Consider the following 15,867-nt stretch of genomic DNA (forward strand, 5'->3'; position numbering starts at 1 on the left):
GAGCTTTCTCTTTCTCTCTCTCTTTCTCCTGAGCATTATTCTGGAAATATTATTAAGTATAATGTTTGAATAGCTGGTCATGTTGTTTTGGCAAAACGTGGGTTCTTCCTGTTCATGCTAATTTTTTCTTCCTCTTTTCTCTCCAGCAATGTGTTTGGGTTTTGTTTTAGTTTCCTAGGACTGCCGTAACAAAGTACCACAGACTGGGTCTCACAGTTCTGGACGCTAGAAGTCTGAAATTAAGCTCTTGGTTGGGCCCTTCTCTCTCAAAGGCTCTAGTGGGTAATCTGTTCCAAGACATTCTCAACTTCTGCTAGCACCTGTAATCCTTGGCTTACAGCTGTATAACTCCAATGTCTGCCTCCGCCATCAAATGAAGTCCTTCCTGTGTGTGTCTCTTTGTATCCAAATTTCCCTCTTATAAGGACACCAGTCACATCAGTTTAGGACCCACCCTAATGACCACATCTTAAATTGATTACATCTGCAAAGACCCTATTTCCAAATAAGGCAACATACTCAAGCACCGCAAATTCAGACTTCAACATATCTTTTTTTAGAGGAGACACAATTCAACCTCTAACTGATTTGTTTATCATAATACAGTTAATCATCCTCACTAGTATGGTCACATCAATACTTACCAGTTAAAAGTTCAAACTGCTAGAGAGCAGCTCAGATTTCTCTTTTTACGCTACATGATGTCACGGGATGGCGGACATTGTCTTGTATTCAGCCACAACCCAAATAGCTCAGCTAAGTGGAATTAAGCATCCAGACATCTGGAATCATCGAGGGTCATAAGCATTAATTTCATTTTCTGGTCATTATGTAGCCTTAACCTGTTTAACTTTGTAATACTTATAAGGACTCAAAGTCACATGAGTTCTTGGAAGACTAATATGTTTCTAGAACAAAATTATAACTGAGTCCTCTTATGCAACTTCGGCTGCCCAACTGTTTGTTGTTTTCACTTTTTATTTCAAAAGTAATGCATATTCATTGCAATAGATCAAACAATATAGAAGTGCACAAAAAAGTTACTACTAATCTTTCTACTATCTTCAATCCTGTGCCATGAAGTAACCAACGTAAACTTCCACATCTTTTCAGAGCTCATACATGAACGTATACAAGCGTATACAGTTATATAGGATTTTTTTCACTTTTATCAATAAAAAGATTGTGAAATACATATTGACTTATAGCTTGCTTTTTTCACTTAACATAGCATAAAGACCTTTCAACGTCAATATGTATAGATTTAATGCATTCTTTTTAATATCAATATAGTAATTCCTAGTATTGCTAACCCATAATTTATTCAACCATTCTTCTTAAAATGGACATTCAGAGCTTCTCAGATATTTCCTGCAGCGAACATTCTTGTCCTTACCTACTATTATAGTTGTAAAATAAATTACTAAAAGTTGGATTCCTGGGTCAAAAGATATACACATTTTAAATTTTTTAAAAGATTATAGCAATTCACATTCCTACCAATAATGAGCCTTCTGCCCATGCCCTCACTAGCTCTGGAGTTATCAATATGCTTTCGTAAGTTGATGTTCTTGTATTTCATTTTTTCATTAGAGTCTTTGATGCTTGCTTGTAGAAGTCACAATGCAAACCACATGGAAAAACACAGACTCTCCCCATTAGAGGTCTCTGTTCTGTCTATAGAGAAAGACAGATATTCTCGCCCATCTTTCTCCAAACATCTTCTAAACACAGGGCCTCTATTGCCCCAACCAGTCGACTCTGGCTCCAAGCTAATGTTGCCCACTCAGCTAAAGAAAGCCTCAGATCAAATAACCGTCTACTAGAATGTAGTCCCAGAAATGACTGGAACCCTTCAGAAGTTGCACAGCTTTTGGGGGGGTCGCACTCCACACACTCTAAGTAATTTATCTAAATACTTAACACTACAACCAAAATAATGTATTTTCTCCATTTTATTACACATATATTAATTAATGCTCTGCCTTGATTCCAAAGTTAAACAATTTTTTTGAACTGTTGATATTGATATAAATCCTGATGAAAAGTTATCTCTGTTGCTCTTCAGAAAAATAAAATTGTCCTAAAAATTTTAAACTCTTTTAATGTCTTTCTACTTGTATTATACATCAATATTAACTATGCCCTGGTATATTTCCTGCTGAAAATGAAAACAATTTCAGTAATGAGTTAGAGTTTAAATTTTTTAACTAAGATTTCCAGATTTCCTAACCATTCTAATCTGAAAAAGGTTAATTAAACATTTGCTTGTGATATTTAAATCAACTATAAAATAGATGTATAAGTAGACATATTTGATACAATGTCAACTGAAAATTCTTAAAATTTTAGGAAAAGAGCATACTAAAAAGTATGGATTTATGAGGTGCCTTGAAGTTAAATGAGAGGCTTAAGAATGTAAGTGCACTGATTGGATTTCTTATATATATACATATAACTACAATTTCAAAGTAATTTGTCAAAGTAACAAAGAAATTCATAATTATTTTCCAAATAAGTTCTAGAAAATCTAATGAAAACATAATTGAAATGCAAAATTTGCATATAAACTTGGACTTCATATTTCAAAGCTTGTAAATACATTGTGGAAAAGAAATGAGCTATTTATTTCGATTTATAAGTGCCTACAAGGGTATGAAAGCTATAAAAGAACTGAATAAAGATGTTTCAACATTGGTTTGACTAATTGTTAGCAAGCTACTAGTTCCCAGGGTGTCCTCTGGTCATTTCATCAGTCATAGGTCATAGGACATACTAGAATTATTAAAGGAGCTAGACTTTATAAAGGTATAAGGTGGAATCAGAGCGGACTGAAGGATTTCATTATTTAGTTTTTCTATAAGAATATAGAGCCCAAGAATAGTAAATAACCAAGAGCACCATTTCCTTCATTATGAAGTCCATCTAACGAGATATAGCTTGTTTTTACAAAGACTTGATCTTCCCAAATGATTTGATTTGTCCTGAAATATATAGATACAGCGCTGAGGGGAAAAACTGTTTTCTCCTCTCAGCCATTGATTTCTCATGTGTTTCAGGGCGAAGACTTGAGTGCCCAGTCTTTTATAAGTATATAACTCTTTTATATTTTTTCACGTGTCACATAAAAAGGGTAGATTTGATGCCTTACTGAATAACTTGTGAGGATTGATTAGAGCATCCAGCAATGCTTTATAGAATCAAGTGGTATATAAAGTAGAGCAGAATTTATTAAGCCCTTAAAACTGAGCTTTTTCCATAAAAATGAATAGTGAATTTATTCAGAAAGCTAGTTAGGGATGGTGACAGTAAAAGCACCCAAAATAACAGCGAGTAAGTTTAGTCACATAGCAGACCCCATTACCAGGTATGCAGTTAAGCTAAAAAAAAAAAAAGAAAAGAAAAAATTATATCCTGCTCTCAGCTTTGGATCCTTGTGTGAATCAGTTTTATCCTCACAACTGGCCCCCATCCAGGGAGCAGTTTGAGGCCTGATCAGACAACAGCCTGCAGAGAAAGAGCAAGCATCTCCCACAGGAGATATGGATGAGGAAATAAAGCTCCTTTCCCAGAATTCCTAGCACACATTTTTTTTTTTTGGCAACTGTTTGACCTGAATTGAGTCTCTTCACCTGTCACTGTGGCTAGGAGATGAGACACATCCAATGGCTTAAGCAGCCAGCCCCTACTTCTGGAATTGGCTGGATAGGCAACTCTATCCAAACTGAAAGGCTAAGAATGAGGTAGCATTGACCAAACTATGATTTCTGAGCTCAACACTAAATTAAATGAATATTGTCCATGGCCAGTTTGAAAATATATTTATATTTATTTCTATTCTTTACTCTGGCATTTGAATTTACTTCTTCTCTAAAATTAATACCCTATCTTATAATTCTCATCTCTCCTATTTCTGAACTTTATTTTACCTTGGATGAGCTGTCAACGAAAGGCAGAATTCTTTCTAAGATGAAAAGATGGTGTTGTGGTCTGAATGTGTCCCCCTCACACAAACAAATTCATATGTTGAAATCCTAACCCCCAAAGGTGATACTATTAGGTGGTAGGACCTTTGGACATGATTAGGTCATGAGAGTGGAGCCCTCATGAATGCGATAGTGATGTTATAACAGAAGCTCCAGAGAGATGTCTCACCCCTTCCACCACATGAGGACACAGGGAGGCGGCACAGGCTACGAACCAGAACAAGAAGAGGTCCCCAACCAGAACAAGACCATACGGGTGCCGTGATCTTGAACTTCCCAGCCTCCAGAACTGTGAGAAATAAACTTCTGTCGTTTATACACTACCTAATCTGTGGTATGTTGTTACAGCAGCCCAAAAGGACTAAGACAGGTGGTATTAATGCATTTTCTGAATCAAGAAATTCGCAAAGGATCCTCAGAGTTTGGGCAGAAAAAAATTGTTTTACTGAAAATAAAAAGTATTTAAATTTTTATTTTGCAGGATTTAACATCATATCACTGATTATGTGCCTGTGTGCCCACCTAAGGGAAATTAGGCCCCAGTCGTTGAAAAGATATGCACTTATCTAGTTTCTCTAGTTCCTTTTAATTTTGTTTCTGTGGGAGTTTGTGTTTGGAGAAATAGAGAATTTAAACGATCTCAACAGTTGACGAAACCTCTTTTTGATTCTTCCAAATCTGGTACTGCTTCCAGGGAAATGTTTGGCCAGCATCTGACATCAGCCACCAGGGCCCCAACAGCTGCATCTTGCGATGTTACACAGCAGTAAAGACAAAGGTTTACGCAGCACACAGTTGGCTACCATAATAGGAGCATGCAGTCCAGTTATATAGTCCGTTAAAAAACCTCAAATATTTACACCCATATTAAATTTAATGTCTAGCCTGTTCATGCCACCTCCTCCCTAGCACAGCCCTGCTGTGATTTATCGCCCACGCCAGGAAGCCTGGCCTTTATTTACAGCTTTGTAACTGCAGCTTCATTCCTCCAGCAGCCTTCTTCATCAGGATGTCATTGTTGTGCTGGAGGGGCATGCTGAAGCTAAGGATGAAGATACCTTTGTGATCTCTCACTTGCATGCAGCTAGTTGGGGTAGGTTGGAGTAGGGGCCTCTCCCAAGTCCCCAAGGCTCCTCCACAAGGGTGGAAAATTCCACTCCTATTTCTCTGGTGTTTGTTCTTATCAATGAAAGAATGCTGGTTGTAAACAGCAGAGAACAAGCAGTAATGCAAGAGCCAGAGTGGAGCTATCCAGCATCTTGTTTGTTCTCATTTTAATCATCTACCCACTTAACATATGCATGAAAAAATCATTTCCAGCCTGCGGCTTTTAGACAACAGCAATGGCAGACAGCAGGAGAGTCTTGAAAACTGTGAAGCCAATATAAATTTAATGGGTCAAAACAAATTTCTTAGCACCTGTTGGTCTTTAAAGGCTCTTAGCAAGCCATCCCTCTTCTTCCCAGGGGACTTTGAGACAGCCGTTGCTGGATTATTTGGATTTTTCATGGTCTTTTAGCCACTATTCAACAAGTATGATAAAGCACCGCCTCCATTTATTCTAATAGTAATAAAAAGCATGGATCAGTGCCTCGTGAGACTTGAATTCCAAACAGAAATGTTGTGTAGAAATTCAATACTCATAAAGGTGATTTCTACATATTGATTTTATATGAACTTCAAAGGGCATAAAAAATACATAGTGGAATTTTAAAGAAGACACCCAGAAGGTGGTATCAACCAATTCCAAAAGACTTGGAAGAGGCTTGCTGGTTCTGTTTTGCTTCATTCTGTTTTGTTTTCCAGCATTCTGGGAAAAAGGCAAGTTCCTCCAAAGCAGAAACTGTTTTTACCTCATTCCAGGATGCTCCACTCATGATATTTGAGTGGAACTGGACTCGAAAGGATCATGGAAAGAGAAAGTGACTTACTAGTCACAGTAATGCATTTCTTTTCCTTTAGGCCAGATTTTTCTTAGCCTAGTAACAACAGCAGCAGCAATAATGATGTCAACAACAGCTGTGGCGTATCGAGCATTGAGGTTCATGCTGGGCATCATGCCAGTATATATGTCACCTTTACGTATACCTTTTGTCTTAAATCTCATCCAAACCCTGTGATGCGGTTACTGCCATTATCTTCATTGTAGAGAGGAGGTAATTTAGGCAAGGAGAGGTTAAATAAGTTCCTCAAGTTCCCACAGCTAGTAAATGGCAGAGCTGGGATTTGGATCCAAGCCCCTCCCACCACCCCCACTCCTGGGTCCAGAGTTCATTTTCTTTTACTGGCAATTAACATCTTACATTAACATTTTTCCATCTTTCTCAGATGATGAAGTTAGCATCAGGGTTATCTTCTGATATATGAAGACTGTTTTTGAGAAGCAACAGTTTTTATTGGCAGATCTCATTATTTTCAGCTTTCCCAATGTATCTTGTGTAAAAAATTCCCCAGAATAAGAGAGAAAAGGCTTTCTGTGTTTAAGCACTTTCTGTCATATTGGGTATATTAAAATGGCAAGAGTGTCTGAAAACATTCCTTAGGCTTTTTTTTTTCCCTCTAAGGACCATCTAAAATCATCTCCAAATAACAGCAAATAAATAAGGAAAAAATTGGTACTGAGGTTACCTTTCTACTCACAATTAGATGACAGGTTTAACTGCTAACATTGTCCCTTGTCTTGACAGTAAAACTTTGTGCTCCTAGAGGAGTGAAGGAGGGACAATCTGCTCATTTAAAGCTCCCAGTAAATACCTTTTCCTGCTCCTAGAGATGGACTCTGAAGCTTTATTGCAAATGGCAGAGAGGGTATAGTGGCCACAGGCAGCATCTTCTTAGACATAAGCTAGAATGTGACCTTAGGTTAAGTCTCTCCCTTTCTTTTAGAAAGGAAAACTTTGACTGAGGCATTTTAGGCACTCAGATGTATATTTTGCCCAGAGATAGAAAGTAACAGTACATTTGGTAGAATTGTGATTTGCCGAGATTTCTTTTCCAAAATACAAATTTAGACTAATGTCCCACACATTGCAGTCTTTATGACTGAATGATTCAGGTTTTGGAGAATGCACTGCCAAACACAGGACACCTTGCCCTCTGGGTGGAGTTAAGGGCACTTCCGGATGAGATGCAAGTTTGTGTTCTAATTCATGCCAGGGAACCAGGAGTCTAAACTCCAGGAGCAGTGGGGACGTGATCAAAGGGTCTCCTATCTGAGGAAGAGAAGTGAGAGCTTCCTCCTGAGCCAGGGTTTAGGAGACAGAGGGCTAACAGAGCCCTCTTGTGAAGGGTCACCGTAAATAGACCTTTGTACTAGTGAATTTCATGTTTTCTTGTTGTAATTGCCTCATGTTATCCTCAAGTCTCACGATTAAGAGTTATCAATTTTCTTTGGATTAATTTTACAAAAAACCATTTCCAACCATAGGGAAAGTGGAAAGAATCCTAGAAAAGTTACAAGTCAGTGCTGCCTAAGCAGTTGTCTGGGATCAGAAATGGCAAGCAACAGGAAGTTGAAAGGGAATAGACCATTCCTGGGAATTGTCTAGATAGACTTTTCCCACATGTCACAGGCTCTTGTCTTCTAAGTCAGATATTTCTGAGGATTTATGGAGAAAACAGGGCAGAGCTGGAGCCTGTGCTTCCAAATGGCTTGCCCCCCTCTGGAAAGGGAATCTACTGTCATCTGCTGTGGACTCTTACTGTGACAGCAGAGTCTAAAGCTGGCTGGAGGAGAGACCACGAAATGGGAAGAGAGAGTATGGTATCCTCTTTTCAAGGTCTGGGAGGCTCTCCTTCTACTGGTCTTAAAGGGAAGAACAATAATTCATCAGTGAATATTAGTAACATCTTGTATTTATATAAATTATTAAACTATAATTGAAAAAAGTAGAATGTTAGGACTTACAAATATAGTTACTATATTAAACACTTTACACAAATTATTTAAACTCCACAACAACCTCATGAGGTAGATATTTTCATTACCCCCACTTTATAGATGGAGGAACTGAGGCTCAGAGATGTTAACTAATGTGCCCAATGTCACACAGCCAAGAAGTAACGGAGTCAGTTTGACTCCAGAATGTGATCTCATTCTCACAATACTATCCTGCCTCTTGCTTCACAGAGTACTTCCCAACCTAGAAAATGTGTTTGATCCTCATATGAGGCCTGTAAGTTAAATAGGAAATATGTGGTCATTCACCGTTTTTCATATAAGGACACCGATGTTCAGAAAAGTCATGTAGCTTATCCTGACTTGCCTACTGAATTGTTGGCAGAGAAGGGACTAGAACCCTATTCTCTTGACTCTTGCTTCTATGTTTCTGCCACTCCCTCACAACAAAATGCAGCAACATTAATTAGGTGCTTATATAAAAGTCACTCTGCTGGCTCATATGAAGGAGAATTAAACAAAACACGGTCTTGACCGACAAGAAACTCAAAATCTCAGCACAGACATGAAATCATTTCTAAGTTTTTTCCACAAATGTTTACGGACGATCTAATATATGCCAGACACTGTTCTAGGTGCAGAGAATGATTGACGATAAGAAGTGGCTGCTTCCCTCTCAGAGCTGACTTAGGGAAGGAGGTGGGCGTAAGCACAATTGCCATGCCATGGGATGGGCATCAGGGGGAGCCAGAAGTTCTCCACTCTGCCTCGCTAGCGTAGGGTGATAAGTGTATCTGGAAAACTTTCACAGAAGAGGTAACACACGAGGCGCATTTAAATGGATATATAGGAATTTTCCAATTGAGCAAGGCAGGAAAGACATCGTAGAATGCAAACTGCATCAGAAGGCAAGAAGAGGCGCGGCTCAGCTGGAGAGTGGATCAATACTAGCGGAGCTTGACCTGCTCACGACCCAGTGGGCAGAGGCGGGACTGGGAAAAGCGGACAGAGGCCAGGCCATGAAGAGCCTTCAGCAATCTGTTACAGAGGTCGATGAGGAGTAGCTCATTGCCAGGAGAAAACAGTGCAGGTGCCAGAAAGGATGAGACATTTGGGGTTTGCAGAATGGGCTCCTTTCTAATCTTAAGAGCCACCTTTCATTCTCAAAATACAAAGTTGCTATTTTTTTTTAATTGTCACGAGGCAAATCATTTCACTCTGACTAGAACCAACTGACCAATGGGTGTGGGTCATCAGGATTGTCATACTCCACGTCTGTGAATGTTTTCTGGATTATATTGTATGTCTACATTTGAACTGACATGCTACCGCACCATCTGTTTAAAAATGATCCTCACAGGCCACATCTACCTGTCTGAAGCCTCACATTTTGCCATGTACACTGCAAACTAAAAAAACAAAAACAAAAAATAAAAAACCACTTAAGAGTGTGTATGTCTGTGTTGTACAAGAGAGTAAAAATGATTATTCACAAAGAACAAGGTCAATCACTTGTATTAAATATGTGTGGAAGGATGGGGGGTGCAGTTGGGGGAGGGAGGTGAGTAAGTAGGAGGGACCCAGGGACAATTACAATTAGGAAAGGACTAGTAAATTAGCATTCTCCATTCTGATTGCTACAAATGCCTTACCTGCCCTCATTTCTTGCCTCAGAAAGCAACTAGAAGCGCCTGGATATTAGTAGGCATTGTATTTTATTTGGCTCTTTTGTATGATATGAAGGTATCAAAAGGATTATGTGTGTGCATGTACATGCAAGCATATCTAAGTGTGTGTGTGTGTGTGTGTGTGTGTGTCTATAGGCAGTTAAAAGTGCTGGCCTGAAAATTCTACCGACCAACAGATTTTTGCGGAATTTTTCTGCCCACCCACTCTACCAGCTAATTTTCCGAAGACTAATTAGGTTGTTGAATATTTTTTTAAAATGCTCCACTTCCGGAGACAAAGAAAGGGTATAGCAACCTGATACTTGCTATACATAAAGATTGGTAAGAGGAAAAACCCTGTCAGGGAGGAAATCTTATTTTGCAGAGTGCAGTAGAGGAATTAGACTTGACTGTTTCTGGAATACGAACTTACCTAGGCGAGGAGACTCTATTTCCTGATTTAGGGTTTTCCATGGCCAATCTCCACTGTGACCTCGTGGACAAAAAATGATTTTTGTTTTCTTCAGAGAAGAACAAGTAGGTGGTTGATTTAGAGGCTGTTGGACTGGCTCAATTTTCAGAACAAGTGATTTACTGTGGATCTTTCAGAATTGCTCTTTTAATAAGTTTTATTTTTAAAGAAAAGCAATGATAACTGAGATTTCTGGTCCTCTGACAAAGTAGATGAAAGTTATCAAAGGGCAAGCAGCACCAGGTTTCCTTGTCCCACTTGTGCCCAGAAGAAGAAGAAGAAGAAATTCAGATGCTGCTGAAGTCTAGCAAGGACACAGAGCCGCAGTGTTGTTTAGTTCCCGTTGAAGGTCAGCCTGCAACAAGCTTGGCATCCAGGAAGCAATTCAATTCTGTTTAGGAATCGTATCTGGTAATTACACTCTCCTTAAATCTATGCTTGGGTTGTAAATCCAGAAAAAAACCTTCCAGCAGCCACCCCTTGATCCTTTCTAAAAGGGCAATTTCAAAAAAGTTCAAGAACCTTCAAGGTGCGGGTAATTCTTTGATATTTAGGAGGATTGCGATTAAAAGTCATTAGATTTAATTAGGTGGAAATAAGGATTCGTCCTTTAAAAAAAAAGTGAAACTAAGTAAAAGCATTCTTGCTATGTACTTTGTCCTGAATGGATTTGTGAATGTGTATAGAACAGCGTGGCCATACCAAATGTTTTTCCCTACAGGCTGCTTTTTACAGTCTTTCTGAAAGAAAATGAAACCAAGTGGTTTTTAGGGATAAAAAAGCGCATTTTTAAAATTTTTACCTCAAGAACTGAAAATTAAATAAGTAAATTTTATTTCAACCTCCCTAAATTCTTAGCAAGTGTTGAAACATGCTGAGGAGAGAAATACTTAAATTTTACAGGAAAGAGCAAAATCAAGTATATGCTTTCAACGGACTTAGCTCTTTCAGGATATTTTCTCCCTTGGTACTAAAACTCCTAATGCGGTACCCCGAGCCAAAGACAACAAAAACCTTCGTGCACAGCATCTCTCCACCCTCCCTCGCTCAGGCAGCTACTGTGAGGCAGTCACAGTGTTTGTTTATGGTGAGTCTGACATTAGTTAAAATACTTCTCAACGCCATATTTCAGACTATTGCAATCAAGTCATTAGCGCTAGAACTTGTGATGAAGCAAATTTGCCTCTCTGTATTAGACCCTGCATTAACTTGACTCATTTCCTCCACTGCAAGTGAATGTATACACCGTAAGTTGTAGAGACTACAGGAAGAGCTCAGAGGATTCATTTTGTTGGTAAAATAGACGTGAAGATTGAGCAGCAGAATAGTGTTTTTCTGTAGGTGGTGAGAATGCCTCTGTTCTTCAGTTATCTTCCATCCAGGACGAGTCCTTTATTTCATTAGCCGCTTCTCCCTCCTTCCTTTTGGCTTCTCTTCATCCCACATTCCTGTCCATTAATTCTTTATAGAAGGACTATAATTCCAAATTCTGCCATTCCTGAGGAGTATATGTGTGGCCCCAGAGCAAAACTTAGCAAATTAGAGAAATCAGAAAAATACCACTATTCTGTAGTCCATATTTTGTAATAATTTACAGAATGAAATTTAAAATGGAAAGTATTTCACATTTATTTAGCATAAAAGCTTAGTTAGAGCCATTCTGTGTCCTTGTTGAAGTTGATCATATCATAATATGATTTAGGGACTTGTACTTAGGTACAAAGGCAGGTGCAAATATCCTATAACGTTGTTTTCAACACATTTTCCAATAGACATTTCATTTAACATTTTGAAGATGGTAAAATCTTTTCTAGTTGAAAAGTTAGGTATCTGAAAAATTGAGTTGCATACATAGGGCATCTATAGGCAGTGGAAAGGTAAGTAGCCCTTCACTGGTGCCATGTATGTATTATATTGATTATCCGGTAAAACCATCAAAATACCTTCATCTTAAAAATCTTAAGAGAGTGGGGCCCACCCAGTGGCATAGTGGTTAGGTTCGTGTGCTCCACTTAGGTGGCCCTGGATTCGCTGGTTTGGATCACACTCACAGACCCACACACCACTTATCAAGCCATGCTGTGGCAGGCATCCCATGTATAAAGTAGAGGAAGACAGGCATGGTTGTTAGTTCAAGGCCAATCTTCCTCAACAAAAAGAGGGGGATTGGCGGCAGATGTTAGCTCAGGGCCAATCTTCCTCAAAAGAAAAAAATCTTAAGAAAGCAGTTGTGCTTCCTCAACTTTGTATAAGAAGAGGTTGATCTTTCCACAAGGGATTCAAAAACTCTCTGTGTACTCCCCTGATTGCATTGCATGATGCATGAGAGAATACAAACACAATTTTGGCAAAAAAAATTAGTCTCCAAAGCATTTCTAGGATATAACCAATATGGAAGAAGTTGAGTTTATGTCTTTGTTTTTCCTGTTATTAATTTATGATGACGTACAAGGGCATTTGTTAGACAGCTTGGTCTTTCTTCATCTGAAACTTCCTGTTTGCCTGGCCTTTTGATGCACTGGTATCATTTGTAACCACAATAACTCAAAAGAGTTCATGCATCTCCCTAGAAAAATTACATGAAAAAGTTCCTTAAATCATTTCCTTTCTCATAATTGTGCTTGAGATTTAAAAGTAAAGTAAACTATTTTGGCATCTAAAAAAATATAACTCTTTCAAGGCCAAAGGGCAACATGCAAAATCATTCTTGAGTAGAGATGAGAAAAAATACTACTGATGCAAGTGCTCCTTTGCCTTCAGACTGTAGGCCAGGAATGGATAACGATAATAAGCTCTTAGTGCTCCCCAACATTAGAAGAAATGCTGAAATGGTCACTTAAAATTTTTCCCCCAAACAGAGGTCGAGACAAGGTTAAGCCCTTCTGTTGGAACTGGGGATAGGTTTAAAAGATCCAGTAAGATAATGACATAATGTTTGCTAAGAGTTAAACTGCTGATATGATTAGGTAGTTGGCACTTAATTTCATTTGTCCCCTTGGTTTCAGTAACCAAGAAATATTCAATGAGTATAGAGGAAAAGCGCTAAGATAAAAGGGATATTGTTCTTGTTCTCAAAGAGCTTGGAGTATTCCAGTGAACACCATTTATGACTATATCAAGGTAAGTCTCAGAATGTTCATTTATGGATAGTTTTGGAACCACGGAAAATGACAAGGAAACAGATAACATGCATTTGCCAGGAATAGATGTCTATGCATTTCAAAAGTTGTTCTCTTATGGGAAACGTTTTTTCTTTTGTTTTGTTTTTAAAGCTTGGCACCTGAACTAACGTCTGTCACCAATCTCTTTTTTTTTCCTTCTTCTTCTCCCCAAAGCCCCCCAGTACATAGTTGTATATTGTAGTTGTGAGTGCCTCTGGTTGTGCTATGTGGGATGCCACCTCAGCACGGCCTGATGAGTGGTGCCATGTCCGCACTCAGGATCTGAACTGGCAAAACCCTGAGTCGCCAAAGCAGAGCGTGTGAACTTAACCACTCAGCCACAGGGTTGGCCTCTGGGAAATATTTTTAAAATAAAATTTAATATGTAATGTTTTTGTTTTAACCATTCAATAAAGTTAGCAGACATTTAATTTTAGTACTGCAAATATGCTTTTCACCAAGGCAGAAAGTAAAAACCATTGAATTTCTTTCCCATATACAGTAGTCTCCAAATTTTTTCTTTGTTTATAGTCTATGTTACGAATTTGGCACAAATAAATGGAAGGACATCCTGTGTTCAGGAAGACTTAAGATATTTAAGATGTCAATAATACCTAAAGTGATCTGCAGATTTAATGAAATCTGTGTCAAAATCCTGAGAGTGTTTTTGGTAGGAATAGAAAAATCCATCTTAAAATTCATATGAAGTCTCAAGGGATCCCAAATAATTAAAACAATCTTGAGAAAAAAGAACAAAATTGGAGGTCTCACACTTCCTGATTCCAAAACTTATTACAAAGCTACAGTACTCAAACAGTGTGATGCTGCCACAAAGACAGACATATAAAGGAAGAGAATAGAGAGCCCAGAAATAAACCCTCACATATATGGTCAAATGATCTTTGACAAGCCTGCCAAGACCATTCAATGGGGAAAGGACAGTCTCTTCAACAAACAGGAGAATTATGTATCCACATGCAAAAAATGAAGTTGAACCCTTACCTTACACCATAAACAAAAATTAACTCAAAACTGTACCAAAGACCTAAATGAAGAGTGAAAACATAGGGAGAAAGCTTCATTACATTGAATTTAGCAATGATTTCTTGGATATGACACCAAAAATACATGCAACAAAAATAAAAATAGATAAATTGGACTATATCAAAATTTAAAACTTCTGTGCATCAAAGGACAGAATCAAAGTAAAAGAGTAAACAACAGAGTAAAAGAAGGCAACCTATGGAATGGAAGAAAATATTTGCAAATCATATACTTCATAAGAGGTTAGTGTCAGAATATATATATAGATCTCCTACAACTCAACATCAACAAAAAAACAAACAACCCATTAGAAAATGGACAAAGAACTTGAGTAGACATTGCTCCAAAGAAGATATGCAAGTGGCCAACAGGCACATGAAAGATGCTCAACATCACTAATCATTAGGGAAATGCAAATTAAAACCACAATGACATACCACCTCACACCAACCAGCATGGCTACTCTAGAAAGAGAGAGAGTGAGAGCAAGAGAGAGAGAGAAAATAACAAGCAATGGTGAAGATGTGGAGAAATTGGAACCACTATGGAAAACAGTATAGCAATTCCTAAAAAATTAAAAATAGAACTACCAGGGGCCAACCTGGTTACGTAGTGGTTGGGTTTACATGCTCCACTTCGGCGGCCTGGAGTTTGCAGGTTTGGATCTGGGGCATAGACCTAGCACCGCTTGTCAGGCCTTGCTGAAGTGGCATCCCACATAAAGTAGAGGAGGACTGGCACAGATGTTAGCTCAGTGACAATCTTCCTCAAGCAAAAAGAGGATGATTGGCAACAGATGTTAGCTCAGGACCAATCTTCCCAACCCCTCCCAAAAAAATAGATCTACCATATGATCCAACCATCCCATTTGTGGGCATATATCCAAAAGAATTGAAAGCAGGGTCTCAAAAGGATATCTGTACACTCATTATTCACAACAGCCTAAAGGTGAAAGCAACTTAAGTGTCCATCAACGGATGGATGGATAAACACAACGTGGTATGTACATACAATAGAATATTATTCAGTCTTAAATAGGAAAGAAATTCTGACACATGCTACAACATGGATCAACTTTGAGGACATTATGCTAAGAGAAATAAGCCAGTCACAACAAAACAAATACTGTATGATTCCACTTATATGAGGTATCCAGAGTTGTCCAATTCATAGAGACAGAAAGTAAAAGAATGGTTGCATGGGACTAAGGAAGGGGGAGGAAATTGTTGGGGGAGAGAGAGTATGGAATTGTTGTTTAACAATTACAGAGTTTCAGTTTTGCAAGATGAAAAGACTTCCAGAGATTGGTTGCACAACATACTTAACACTATAAACCGTACACTTAAAAATGGTAAAGATGGTAAATTTTATGTTAGGTGCGTTTTATTACAACCTCAAAAAAAAAAAGAATTTGAGAACTTCCTTCACAGCTGAGTATTTAGACTTGGGGTTTACAGGCCAAGGAGTCTTTTCCCTCTCTCTTAATACGTACTCCACCTAAGACTGTTTCCTAAGGTGATCTGCACAGCAGGGCACTCACTCTGTCTCCTAGTCTTTGTTATAGTCAAGAACGTATCCCATAAAGTAAACCGAAATTAATTTCTCTCTTAATTCAGAACAAATGGAAATGGGCAGGTTA

This window comes from Equus quagga, chromosome 2, assembly GCF_021613505.1.
Source record: "Equus quagga isolate Etosha38 chromosome 2, UCLA_HA_Equagga_1.0, whole genome shotgun sequence".
Classification (NCBI taxonomy): domain Eukaryota; kingdom Metazoa; phylum Chordata; class Mammalia; order Perissodactyla; family Equidae; genus Equus; species Equus quagga.